Genomic DNA, 14,333 nt, shown 5'->3' with positions numbered 1-14,333 from the left:
CATTAGAGGACAGACTGCTAGATGGGCATCTGCCCGAAAGGGCTATATCCTTAACCTACCGAAAACTTATCAACAACATGGGCGATCACCTAATCTCACTGCGGGAGAAATGGACTGGAGACGGCATCGAACTAGATGACGAAAGTTGGCAGACGGCGATCTCCTCCCCTAAAACGGTTGCAATATCTGCACGGCTCCGGCTTGTGCAGCTGAAAATCCTGCATAGAATCTATGTAACAGGTCCCAAACTGGTACATATGGGAGGTCAGACGGAAGGGTCTTGTAGACAGGGTTGCTCTCAACCGGGCACTTTCATGCACATTCTATGGCACTGCAGACCAATCCAGGAATTCTGGCGTAAGATACATGTAGTCATGAGCGAAATATTGGAGGTCGAGATCCAGCCAGAAGCGCCCAGATGCCTCCTTAATATCTGGGAACTGACTGACCCCACCACTCATACCACACACTGGGTCACACTCGGCTGTATGATAGCCAAAAGGAACATTGCTCAGCTCTGGGGGGCCTCACATGCACCCACAATTGCGGATTGGAAAAAAGACGTTGATTGGTGTATGCTAAGAGAGAAGTTTGTGTATACGGCCCGGGCTGTCCCCGTAAATGGTCCAAGGTGTGGGCCCCTTGGAATTTATACCGTGGAAACATCTGTACCCCCCTCACTTACAGGACAATGATGTCTTGACTGAGGGAAGGCACCAAAAGTATATGGCAGATGAGGAGTTCCCTGGGTGTGAAATTTGACTTTTCCAGCTCAGAGCTTTTTCTGTTAAAACCAGTGGCTTCAGTGGGACCTCTCTTAAAGCCCATTCAACTTGAAAGGGACTTCGCAGGACGCTGCCTTGCCACGATGGAGTATTCTGATTTCCAATTCAGACTAAGGGGCCGATTTAGATGTTGGTGAAGTGGGAACTCCATCGCAATGGCAACGGAGTTACCTCCCCGCCAACACATTGGTTCGCCCACCCGATTTAAATGTGGGCGGACCATAGGTTCAGCTATGGTGGTAACTGCTCTGCCACCACCGTAGCCAAATTTCTCCACTGGCCAAACAGAGTAAGGGCTGTCAGAGAAATGGCTATATGCCCGTCCACCCACTTATAAAGGGAAGACATATACTCATTTTAGGGACAGTAAAAAACAAAAAATGCTCCCCTTGTGAAGGTGTCGAGGACTTGCATGGTGAGGGATGCATTACCTTATTTTCAAAAAGAGAATCCAGCTTTGGTAGTTCTTTTTTTAAAGAAAAAACAAAACAAGACAGTTTCATGGGGGCTCAGTCATGTTAATGGAACAAGGATCCCTGCACCAAACTACGAAAAGGATTGACAGGAATTAAGGTTATGGCAGCTCCTGCAAATGCCTTAGAAATGACTGCCAGCTTGGTGGTCATTTCTAAATTTAATGGGCGGCATCTCTATCAGGGCGATGGAGCAACTTACTCCGTTGTTCTGGTGGAGAAATGGACCTCCCGCTGATTTTGAAATTGGCTTCTAAGTCAGAAGGTAAAAACTTTGACCGGGACAAACACACTTGGCATATCTGACCCACGCTCCATTGTAACTGGCCTGAAATCACGTCTAAGTCCTGGGTCTCATGCAAACAGAACTTTCTATTGGTGCTTTACTTTTTCTTGGCGGTTTTTCTATGAAATCTCTAATAATTTCAGTTCCCCTATTTGGATTTTTGTCATTTTGGTGTATTTTGTTTAACAATTCTTTCTCTACTTTCATAAACTGGCATGGAATTTTTAATGCGTAAGGTATTTTCTCCAAGTTAAAATTGTCTTCTCTGTGCCATAGCTACCAAGGGTTGAGCGCAGGTTTAAATGATTTAAGCCTTTACCTAGACTGCGCAGATTAGGGATTGTATTGCTTGCAATGGACTACCTTCTTCCCCAATTGATAATTCACTTTTGTTACTGTATATATATAGGTGTAAATTTATATACAGGTATGTATTTTTGATGATTTTGTTTTATTGCAAGATCCTAGCAGACAACTAAACCTTTCAAGTCCTCTTAAGAGGGTGTAGAGCGAGGAATATCACAGTGCAAATATTCTACCAGTAGGTTTTGTCAAAGGGGGTGTTGACACAAACCTCCTTGCCTACTAAGGTAAAATCAGTGAGAGTCCATGCAGTGCTTAGTTTGTAAAAGAATGAGTGCCGGTGCCCAAAGCTCTGATCAGAAGCCGGTGGCTGGTGCTACATGTTGTGATGCTGATCACAAAGGCTACATGGTCTTGATCCCACCTCATGCCAGAGACTCCCTGCTCCTTTACCTCACCTTTGCAGGTCCTTGATATCTCCCTTTGTGGAGCTTTTTCTGTCTTTAGCTTCCTCTGTCTTTCAGGTTTGTGTGTTTTCCCTCTCTTGCTCTTGGTAAATGTTTGTTGCGGAAAAATAAGTGTTGGTGCCCAAACATGAGTGGCGGGGGCCCATCCTGGCCAGTGGCGGCTCCTCGTGGGAGTGCTGCAGGGCGGTGAGGCGGGGGGTAGTAAACTCCAGCGCACGGCTGAACAGAGTTAAGTAAATAAATAAAACAAATTACATTGCCGGCGCTGTAGCGCCGATTTGGCGATGCAGCGTGCGCAATGTAATTCGTTTTATTTATTTATTTAACTCCGTTCGGCCATAAGCCAGAGTTTACATCCCCCCACCCTGCCCCACCCCCGCCCCGCAGCACTCCCACGAGGAGCCGCCACTGATCCTGGCTCAAATTAAGCACCGAGTCAATGTTACAAAATATCGATCTACTAGCTTTAATAGAGCGTAATAACAAATCCACTGTAGAGCTCTAGTTCTTTTAATTTATGATTTTCATAATAAATGTCACACCTACTGTGAAAACCTTTCATAACAGATCAGACATACGCATCGGACACTACATTTTCCCAATGCAACAAACAGGTCTATAATATTCTATAAAACTGCTGTGCCATCATACACAATTGTGACCTGCTATGTTGCACATAAGCTTTGCCACAAGCTTTGCCACAAGGCAACCATGATGCATACAGTCATAAAATTATAAAATATGTATACAATTACAGTGAGTAAAACAATATTCAACCTCAATTGCAGGAGCCTATCAAGGATTATAATACTCAAAATATTCTACCCCCTGAGTTTACAAAAGGGGACATAACAAAAATCATCATTCTTGCCTAGCACGGTGAGCTCTGAGCTTCCATGTAACAAAATACCTGGTTACAGTCTTAAATACAGAGTTAAGCTTTATTATCGGCTTCCCACCGTTAGCAACTCAGGCCCACTGTGTTGAGCATGACATTTCAGCCAAAGCAAATATCAGGCATAGAGCCATACAATTACAAATATATAAAATTACAGTTGGCAAATGTAGGAATGTGGGGTATTATACAGAGAGGCTGGTTAGGCTTTACAATGAAATACCTTCATGTTACCCCAAATAGGTCCTTTGGATTCAAACTAATAAATCCCTAGCTCAGTCCTGGTAGTGTAGCACAGAGCAGTCAGGCTGTACTAGAGGAACACGTGTTAAGCATTACAGGGGGAAATTCTCAAGAACGCGTGATAACCATCGCAAATTTAGCTTAACGCAACTTTGCACATTGCAGTCTATCGCAGGAAAATAACACTGTGGTAACGTGGTATTCCCAAGCCGACAGTACCATGCGATAGGCTCACAATAACGCATCAAATGAACGTGATAAAGTCAACGCGACGCCACACTTGGCATTGTGTACATTCTCATTCATGGGTCACTTGCCTCCTTCGCACATGCCTGATTCCCACCTCTCCCCACATTCCACTATTGTGTGGCTGATGTGCCATACCGTTGATGGCTTGTGTACATGGCTAGCCCAGGTTGCCACAGTAAGTTATGCTCTCGTGTCTGGGAGGTGGGCATGTTGAATGTGAGTCTGTGACGTGTGCATTCCCAGAGTTGTGAGTTGCATGATTGTGGAGTTGGGGGGTGTGGTGTGTTCATTTTGAACTTACCAACGAGCAGTGCATTTCCATGTGTACCATCCTGGTAGCGCTAGGTGATGATGGACTGTCGGTAGTAGTGGAATGATGCTCCCTGCCTGGGTAGTTGGCGATGACATTGGTGGCGATTCCCCAGTGGTCCACCTTTGCCTGCACATTGATGGGATGCGTGTGCTTTCTGTTGAGGTAATTGTGTGTAGTGTTTCCAGGGTGCACAAGTAGGACATATGTGCAGTCAATTGCCCCCTGACATGTGCGGGAAGCCAGCTGTGGCGTGGATGCCTTGCTTGGTCTCCTGCAGTTCCTGCGCAGTGTGGGGGGAGTATAGGTAATGGGGTACCAAGCTGATGATGGCATCCAAGACAGTTTTTCTGAACTTTAATAGGGCTGGCTGTGAGACTCCTCTGACTCTGGCAGTTGTTGGTTGGAAGGTCTCAGAGGCCAACAAGTGCAGCACAGCCAGCAGCTTTGTCTCTGGAGGAATGTTGGTTGTCCGCTGTGTTGGTACCGTCAGCCTGTGGGCAATGGTGGTCAGGATGTGTAGGATGGTTGTCCTTTTGAGCCTGTAGTGGGCAATGACATTCTCTGGTGTTGGGTCTGTGAGGTTGGTGCGTTTTCTGGAGGTCCGCTGTCTTGGTCTGCGCTGCCACCTGTGGTGATCGGGTGGGGGGCAGGGGGGTCCTGGGGGTGGTGGCGGTGGGTGTTGTGGCCCTGTTGGGGCTCCGAGCTGCATGATGAGTGGCTCCATGGCATCTGTTGGTCTTCATGTGTGGCTGTGGTCTGGGCTCCCTTGTCTGGTGCCGGTTGTGAGCCGACTTTGCACCAGGTCAGAGCAGGTGTTAATTTCATGCTGCTAACACGCCTTATCTCATGTTTTGTGATCTTATCGCAGATCTGGCTGGTCGTTGAGAACGTTGCGGTGTGGTGTTGTCGTGGCTTTTTGCTTGGGGACGCCTACTCTGCATCTCATTAGCGATAGTTGCCGGGGTCATCCGTGGCGATGTTTTCTGAGGATGCTATCGCCGGAAAACTGGTGATATCGGCTGTTTGCACCAGCTTGTGAATGGGGCGATGAATTTATCGCGACTTTGGCTGCGATAAAGTGCCGATAACTCGGCGATAGATCCTTGAGAATATGCCCCTCAGTGTACTAACATGTACAATAAGTAACAGACATGACTCAAAAAAACAGACCCCAATTTATAAAAATAGGGCAGATTTTTATACAATTTTAAACACCAAAATGAAGGCAATCGAATGAGTATACCAGGAGTTGTGAATTTTTTAAAGAAATATAAATCAGTGCATCACACTCATGCAAAACAATACTGTAGAAGTCAATGGGAAAATACCCTTTTGACACTCAGTCACTTGCAGGTCGAGTCCAGTGGAAACCACTGAGTGGGAAGGTGATGCTGGGACCGGGACCAGGACCAGGCTCCGACAGTCCGTTGAATTTTACCATCTCGTAGGGCCCAGGTGCAGAGTTGTCCTGGCAGTCCCTGGTGCTGAACGCAGGAGAGGGTTTTGCTGTTTGTACAGTGCTGGTGAGGAAGGGGATGCAAAATCTTGACCAACAGGGCCACTGATGATGCAGGTTGAAGATGCTGCGTGATTCCCTTGCGGTGCAGTGTCGAACGAAGGCAGTGGTAGCCTGACTAGCCATCAACAAGCCTTGGCAGTAGCAAACACAGTTTAAGGTTACTTTGACTTCCTGAGGTCCAGGAGGAAACAGTAGCCACCTGAAACTTGCTGGAAGATAGGACTACATTTCCCACAATGCATTCGACCATTGGCTTTTGGGTGATCCCTTGGCGGTCCCGATGGCCAGTGATTCTTTAGTTCCAGGAGAGTGATTTACCTGTGGGCTGCTGGGGACTAGTGCCTCTACTCCAAGGGAGTTCTGGAGTTGCCTTTGGTTTGCAGAGCGGTTTCATTTCCTTTCCTTTTAGAACTGATCTCTGGTCTGGGACGAGATGCAGTTGCAGGGTGGTTGTCACAGTTGCAAGTTATTGTGCCTTTGTGCAGGTCCTGAAGCCGCAAAGGGGTCTCTTCTTTGTCCTTGGTTGCAATTCAAGTAGATCGGAGGTTCTGGTGCCAGGGGTGCCAGGGGTGCCCCTTAAATCCTAGGTTTAGGTTTAGCCCCAGCGACTAATCTGCCCCTAATGTGACCACACCTGGGGGGGGGCATCTTTTCTACCCAAGACACTCTTTTCTGCCACTTTTAAAAATGTCAGGACCTATCCTCGATTATACAGACAGGTAGCCTACCCTAACGTTGTGGCTAGCCTTCTGGGGGTGTACGCCTCCTGACTACCTAATTTTCCCAACTGCCCGGGTGCAATTGAACTTGGGGGCAGGGGGAAGGCTGTTTCCTCCTTTGGGAGGCAGCCTGGTTGCATATCAGAGGCGGTGAGGGCTTTAAAGTTCACTGCCTTGATGTGCCACTTTACTATCCATCCTGTCAGGGAGGGAGGTCACACCTCCCGCCCAGGCAGGGCTTTGTTTCTGACTCCTGGGAGTGTTCACACCTCCTGGTAGGGGGATCAGATTCCCGTCTTGGTAGCAGCAGTTGCAGGCTGTCAGCCAGGGCACAGGAAAGGCTGGGGCAACCAGGTGGGTATCCTCTAAGGTAGCCACCTGGGTGCATGCCACATTAAATCTGACTTTGAGGAAAATTTGGATTTGATGAGGCAAGTTGTTTGATACTAAACATGACACTTTTCAGTGGGGCCAGAATGGAGCTGGCAACCTCAGGGTGCCCGGGAGGCAACCCATGTTATCTTATGGCCCCCTGACCACTTAAATTAGACTTTAATGGAAAAAGGCTACTATAGGGACACAAGCTTGCACTCATATTGTTACACCTTTAATATAATGTACCCTGCCTCCTTGGCTCAGGTGGCCTACCTTAGGTGCAACTGGCATATATTAAAAATAGTGATTTGGCCTTGCCACTCATGGTAAGGAAAAGTTGAGTTTTTCGCAGTTTGCACTGCTCATGCAGTCTGCAATGGCAGGACTGCTGTCTTCTATTTATTTGGGTCACTCAGGGCGGCACAATGAGTGATTCAGGCCCTCGTAACCCCTTTAACTCCCATGCCCTGGGTGACACGGACCGGGGGCTAACATCCTTGCCAATTGGGGTTACCAATTCACATCCATCATATTTTAGGAGGAGAGCATTGGCACTAGGGCCTGGTACGCGGGCTCCAGTGCACTTTCAGGGTCGAAAACTAGCAGCTAGTAGTCCAAATGGAGGTAAAAAGCAAGGGGGGGGAGCCTGCAAAAAGCCTGTTTTCTTACAACAAAAAATAGAATCCCTTCTAAGAGTCGATAACGAGGATTATCACAGTGAAAATGGTCTACTCCCAATGGGGTTTGCTAAGACCAAACCCTTTGCCGTCTCATTTGATTCCATGTAACAAATTACCTGTCTACAGCCTTTAACAGAGTATATTAACCATCCATCCTTAAAGGCCTATCGGCCTACTGGCTTTATCAAAAGCTTTTCACAACAAATAAGTCAGACCTACTGCCTCTGGCATGGATTTTCATGCTAAACAGATCAGACCTACGGCATTGGACAAAACTTTTCCTAATTAACTGAGACTTTTAGCCTTTATCATTGCCTCACCGCCACAACCAACTTGAACCTACTGTTTAGCACATAAGCTTCCCCACAAGGCAACCATCAGGACCACAGCCATAATATTACAAGTAAGAAAGAATTACAGTCGGCAAACAAAAAAACAACCCACTAAAGAGGGTCTAACCAGCATTGTTGCCGTGAAAATCTATCCCAATAGTTTATCAGAGGGGCTAATCAATAATTGTGTCATACTCAAAGCAATCAACATGTGGTCTGAGCCAAAGCCCCTCTCAGCACTGCTACTAAATGGCTTCTATTCCTGTAGTTCACATAAGATCTGCCAACTGCAGCCCTGTCAAGCCAGATCAAAAAAATATTAATACATCACATGCAAATAGAGGTTCTGCAACGACCCAGATTAATAAACCTTGCGAAATCTCCTCGCAAAATGCAAACAATGTTTAATCATTACCGAGAGAGAGACATCCATGATCAATACAAGCAGAAAAAACCATAAGCAATGTAAGTACCAACAACATAGATCAACACGGGCAGAGAAATGCCAGAGAAACATGCTCCATTATTACAGGCAGACAAACATCCTTGGATCGCTGAGCAGAAGGCAATTTTACATATTTACCAGACCACAATGCAGCTGAAGGCCTTGGTTCTAGTAGGGCATTAAGAGCCCAGATTGTGAGAAGTCCATTACTTTCCAGTTTTAACTAATCTGCGTGCGCTTCAGCGACAGCTTGGCTCTGTAAACCATAGTTAGCGTCTCTTAAGGTTAAAAATAATGGGTTTACATATGCCCGTGGCTAGACATGTGCAATCAATGTGTAATAGGAACAGAGTTTAAATTTAAAGAGAATGACTTGTTGTGAATATGGGCAATAAATTCTACATTTCACAAGAGTTTGTTTATTTCAATTAAAAAATATGGCTTTTGTAACTGTGATGGGGTAAGCCACCAAATACCATTGGACGTAAGTTTATAAATGTCTCCTCGTGTTAATCCTGAAGAAGGGCGAGTATGATCCTTGGAAGGCTGAAACACTGATGCTTGCACCAAAATATTCTTTAAATGTCAGTGTCCAAATAAAATGTCCAATCACTGTCATGTGTCGCTATGTGTTCTTCAGAAATGATCACTATGTTTACTAGCCATTCTTAACAAAATATATAAATGATTGTGGTTGTTAAAAACTTTTTTTTTTGATTGATAAACAAGAAGCTCATCGTTTTACCCAGAAACTGGAATAAACCAGGAGGATGCTGGCAATGTCGGCCCAGTTGAGATGCCCAATGGGGTGGGAGAGGCTGGCATTTCCAACCAGCTTCAGTAGTTTCTTGTCTTGAGGCTGGATCTGGGAGTCACCTCTACAGTAATGACTGCGACGAGGAGTACGGCCTGGAGCAATGGAGATTACTGGTAAATCAGGTTATTTATCTAGATGTGGTGAATAGGTGTAGCCACTTTTGTACGGATGGGTGTGTACTAAAGCACACATTTTTTATATGACGCACGGTGAGGGAGAACACCAAATCCATTACACATATTACTAATGACAGTGAAAATTTGAGGCTGGAGTTCAAACTTAAGCCACCATGGATGACGTAAAAGCCATTATTCAAGCACCAACAACTAAATCAGTTTGTGTGCTATATACGATATTAGGTCGTACCAGCCATCTGTGGGGTGCAGTCACATCACAGATGCTGAAGCATGGCGGTCCTATTCCAAGGGACCCAAGTAGGTCAATTCTCCAAAATGCCAGGAGTGATAACATGCCTTTTGACAGCAGATGACATCACATAGCTCATTTCAACTCCCACTTCTGACCCCTAGAGAGCTTCCTATTAAGTACTGATGGACCGGAGGCAGGGGGGCGGGGCAATGGAAAGTAAATAGGGCTGTTAGAGCTTTGCATGGTTTTGGGAGCCGGATGTGGCCTTTATGACCCCATTTACCAATGGCAGACAGAGCACAGCCAGAGATACCAAAAGCGACTCCTGACTGCCCTAACTGACGTACCTGCAATTGATGTGCCCCAGGAAAGTGCAACATCTCAGAGCAAGTGCCTGCAAGCTGGGCGTTACACAGGGCTTTAAGTGGGCCGGGTCTCACTGGTGCTGAGCACTGGCAGTTTTTTAAAGGGGGCCTCGAAACGGGTCTCTATCGGGCTCTGCTTTGTGCCCTGGCACAGGCGGTCCGTTTTTTTTCCCGTACTGCAGTGACAGCAGGCACATCGATGTGCACTGCTCACTTCTCACTAGTGGAGAAGATACGGCGTGACATCATGGCAGGTGAGTGTTGTAGGGGAAGGAAAATCCTTTCAAGAGAGTCATCATTTTCTCTCTGGATTTCCCTTCTCTTTTTGAAACTCAGGAACAGCAACATTGTCCTGGTGTCACCAGGACTTTAAGCGGAAGCTTTTTCAATATTATATACAAGCCATAGTTAATGCTTTTTTATCTTCTGCAACTAACAACCATTGACAAAGTCAATAGTCCTGACTTGTAGTTGGTATGATGTTACTTGTATCATATATCTGATGCAATTTTTATAAAGCATACACACTGAATGATTTTGAATAAAATCCTTTACTGAGTTGAGGAGCAAGTAACAGCACATCCAACAGCTCCAGTAAACTCCAACAACTGCCCACTGAGTTGAGCATAAACATTCTACATGACATATACTACGTTCTGCTACATGTATTCTACTGTCTACATCATAGCATTCTCTTAAGCAAGAACAAAGACATAACAGCAATGACAGAAACAGCAAAATACAAGTCCGGCGGTACACTATGCTAAGCACAGATTCTTACCCTATGTGTTTGTAAGTCACGCCCTTTATTACATAGGCCACGCCCCTTTGAGAGACCCCCCAGTTTTTTCATCCCACTTAAAGCCCTGGTGTTACATTACAGCCAATTAACCTGCAGGCTGAGTGTGACATCACAGAGGAATTGTTTTCGAGCAGAGTGTTACATCACAACAAGTGAGCCCTCAGGCTGAGTGCGACGTGCATCACAGAGGAAGTTGCTGCGCGCCGAGTGTTACATCACAAAAAATGAACCTGTAGGCCGAGTGTGGTGACCACATAGAGGAATTAGATGCCAGCTGAGGGTTACATCACATCAAGCGAACCCGCAGGCTGAGTGTGACATCACAGAGGAAGTGTCTTCGAGCGGAGTGTTACATCACAAAAAATGAACCTGTAGGCCGAGTGTGACCACACAGAGGAATTGGCTGCCAGCTGTTAGTTACATCACAACAAGGGGACCGGCAGGCTGAGAGTGACATGAGGAAGTGGCAGTAAGCTGGGTGTTACATCACAACAAACGAGCCTGCAGGTTGGAAGTGGCTGCCAGCTGACTGAGAGCAGAACGGACGCAGCCGCAGACCAATGGAGAAATCCTACAGCCCTTGTGAAGGTCACAGAAATCGAGGGTAGACTGATGCAACCTCTTGAAGAAAAATCTGTTTTTATCTGTTCTAAAAGTATAATCAAATATCAGTCATGCTGGTGTTGTATAGACTGTCAGATCTTTGGGCTAATGTGATTTAATTTAATTGGGAACCAACTAGATTAAAGTGAAGTTATGATTAGCTTTGACTATGATTTAAAAACAAACCTTAGAAATGAAATCCACTTAAAACACAGTAAAAATAAACTGGAAACCACTGAAATTCCCAAGTTAGGACTAATTTAGCAATCCAAGACTCACACAACAGCCACCCATACCTTAGACAACACATGGATTGCTCATGATGTGAGAGGCGATTTCAAATGACATAAATACCTTTACAGATGAAATTACATATTACGATACAAGTAACACTATTAAAGAAGACTATAGCAATATTTAGTGGTTTGATTATGTATTGCTTTTTAGCTATGCAGTGCTTTTAGCTGCTCTCATTCAATGGGATACATCTTGTGAGATGATAAGCGGACTTGGTGCACGGTGTTGTAGTTATAGGGCAGGATGCTCAGAAAGACAGCTTGGAGCCATTAAGGTAGGAGATAAGTTCCTTATTACACGTCAGGCCCTTAGGTTACAGCCACAGCCTGACAGCTCCCGTTAGGAGTACATGTTCCATCCATCTCTGCTTAACTGCCGGGCTTCACCCAGCACACACACACTGACGTCATGCATCACCCCATTCTTACAGCATCCACTCTCACCCTTCAACACCATGCCCGCTCAGCTTATGCACAAACGCAAGTATCACGTCACACATCACCCCCTTTCCTTGCACACGCACACAGGGCCGTACACACGTTCCATGTCACTACTCAGGGTGGTTTGCATGGCTGCGGCGTGTTTCATCCAGCAGCAATGAGGGTTGGTCAGAAAACTACTGAAAGGATTTACAACAAACAAAGCATAAGAGCTCACTTTCATGCCACATTTGTGATAATTCTGTTCAGCCATCGTATCTGCATTAGAGAACAAAAATTCCTATGGGAGCTAAAACTAGGAAAGTCTGTTGTTGAAGTCCCCTCTTCCACCGTCCTCCCCCCCCCCCCAATGGATATGAAACCTTTTTCGATCAATAACCAAAAGGAGATCAACTCTTTTCCGAAGTTTTCATGCAGATTTGTCTAATGTCACCAAAGTTATTAAGAAACTTAAAGTATTTTCAATGGAAACGTGGGTCTAACCATAACTATCATAGTCACTATTGCTGAAAGTGGTAATTAAAGAACGTTTTAAACCAATATTTTTAAGTCATACCTGTGAACTGCAGATTTCCAGTTCATGATACACAAGATAAAACAAGAAAAATAAAAAATGTATAATGGGCAGAGCGGGCACTATGTAGCTCTAATGCAATCTTAGAGAAGCAGTTACATTTACAAATATCCGCCTATCGCTCCTGTAGTGTACAATGATGCCGCCAGAATACATGCACAAGCACATTATGTTACTAGAATCATTTTGGTGACACTATACAACCATAACATGATTGCCTTTATGTATCCTCTATACAGTCAAAGACTATTTTTTTTTTTTGGCTTATGGAATGTTTTATTATGTTCTTCCATCTTTTCTGGTCAGATTCATGGATTCTGCTCTCCGCACCACACAATGGCTAGGCACTCCATGGAGTATCGCACAAATATTGACTGCTGCAGCACCTCCGCAGGGCGGCTTGGCAGAATTTGCAGTTTCAATATCCTCTGTTTTATCTTCGGCAGTCGATCCCCTCAAATGCACCAGTTTAGGCTTGGTCTTGATGGGTCATTTCAGACAAAGTGCCAAAGAACGAGAGTCTTCCCAGCCCACAGCTCAACTTCTGATCACAGAGCTGTTCACAGGGGACCCGCACAGTGATCTTACTTGGTCCGGCATGGTGAGTCCGCTGTCTATGAGGATGCCCAGGTTTTTTTATGATCCTTTTGGTTCTGAGGCATCTCCAAGTGTCCAAGGCCACCAGGTATTGTCCCAGATTAAGTGAGCTCCTCCAAAGAGCAGTATGTCTGATTTCGCAGCATTCGGTTTCAGGCAGTGTTCTGACATCCAAACTTCTGTTTGTGACAGACAATTAATTAAATAGTTTCTAGTATCTTCATGCCTTTCTTTGAAAGCGATTAAAAGCTTAGTATCGTCGGCATAGGAGCAGATGTTAAAGCCACATTTCCTGCCTATCTTGGCCAGAGAAGAGACATAGGCATTAAAAAGAGTGGGGCTCAGAGAAGCTCCCAGTGGCACGCCATAGTTGATGTTTTTTGAGTTAGAGGAAAATGGGCCTATTTAAACTCACTGTGTTCTATTACGCAAAAAGGAGTTAAACCATTGGAGGGCTTTCGAATGAAGTCCCTTTTCATGTAGAATGTTTAATAGAAGGTCATGGGATACATTATCGAAGGCTGCCGACAGGTCCAAAAGGATCAAGGCGCCAGCCTTGCCTTGTTCCACCAAAGATCTAATATTGTCCAATGCCGCGAGGAGTGTGGCTTCTGTGCTATTTTAAGCTCTGAAGCCAGTCTGAGATGGGTCCAGGAGCTCACTAGTTTCAAAGAAATTAACCAGCTGTTTGTTGACCAGTCTTTTTAAGACTTTGGACAGGTAGGGGAGTTGGGAAATTGGTTGGTAGTTTGCCTGATTATGGGCCTCCAAGCCGGCTTTTTTTAGCAATGGAAATACAATGGTTTCTTTCTAGATGTCCGGAAAGACTGCAGAATCTAGGGATTTGTTAAAAATGTAGGTGACATACGGACTTAAGACCGTTGTAAGCCGGGAAAAGATAAAGTGAGGGCATGGGTCGAGTGGGGATCCCGACATGACCTCAATCATGGCTTTTGCTACCTGTTCCTCTGAGAAGGGGGTAAGATTGCCTAAGTGAGCCTGTACTTTGGGGTGAGGGGCCATGGTGTCCAAATCTGGCTCGTCGGTGGATGGTTGGTTTTTAAAAGAGGAGTATATTTGAGAAATGTTATCGGTGAAAAAATTGTTGATCATCTCACAGTTGTCTATTAAGGGAGTCATTGTTTGGGTCATACTGGATGGTTTACAAACTTCTTTCACTATTTTTATAGAGCTCCTTTGGTGAGTTGCCACTGTCCTCTATGTGTTTTGCATAGTAGTTTCTCTTGGCACATTTGAGGGCTTTGTGGTAGGTCCTCAGTTCTTTTTTGTAGAGCTGTTTATCGCTACCGTCTTTGGACAGTCTCCACTTGTGTTCTAATGCTTTACATTTCCTTTTTAGTAGATTATGTTCTGGTGAGTACCAT

At 45.3% G+C, this 14,333-nt stretch overlaps 1 protein-coding gene across 1 annotated transcript in view; it reads right to left on the bottom strand.

Annotated features, from left to right (window-relative positions):
- The window catches only part of PERM1 (PPARGC1 and ESRR induced regulator, muscle 1), a 66,270-nt gene that overhangs the window by 45,504 nt on the left and 6,433 nt on the right, over window positions 1-14,333 (bottom strand). The gene's annotated exons all lie outside the window — the stretch shown is intronic.

Source organism: Triturus cristatus, chromosome 1_2 (assembly GCF_964204655.1).
Source record: "Triturus cristatus chromosome 1_2, aTriCri1.1, whole genome shotgun sequence".
Lineage (NCBI taxonomy): Eukaryota > Metazoa > Chordata > Amphibia > Caudata > Salamandridae > Triturus > Triturus cristatus.
Note: the sequence above shows the minus strand (reverse complement) of the source record. Positions and strands in the feature narration are given on the sequence as shown.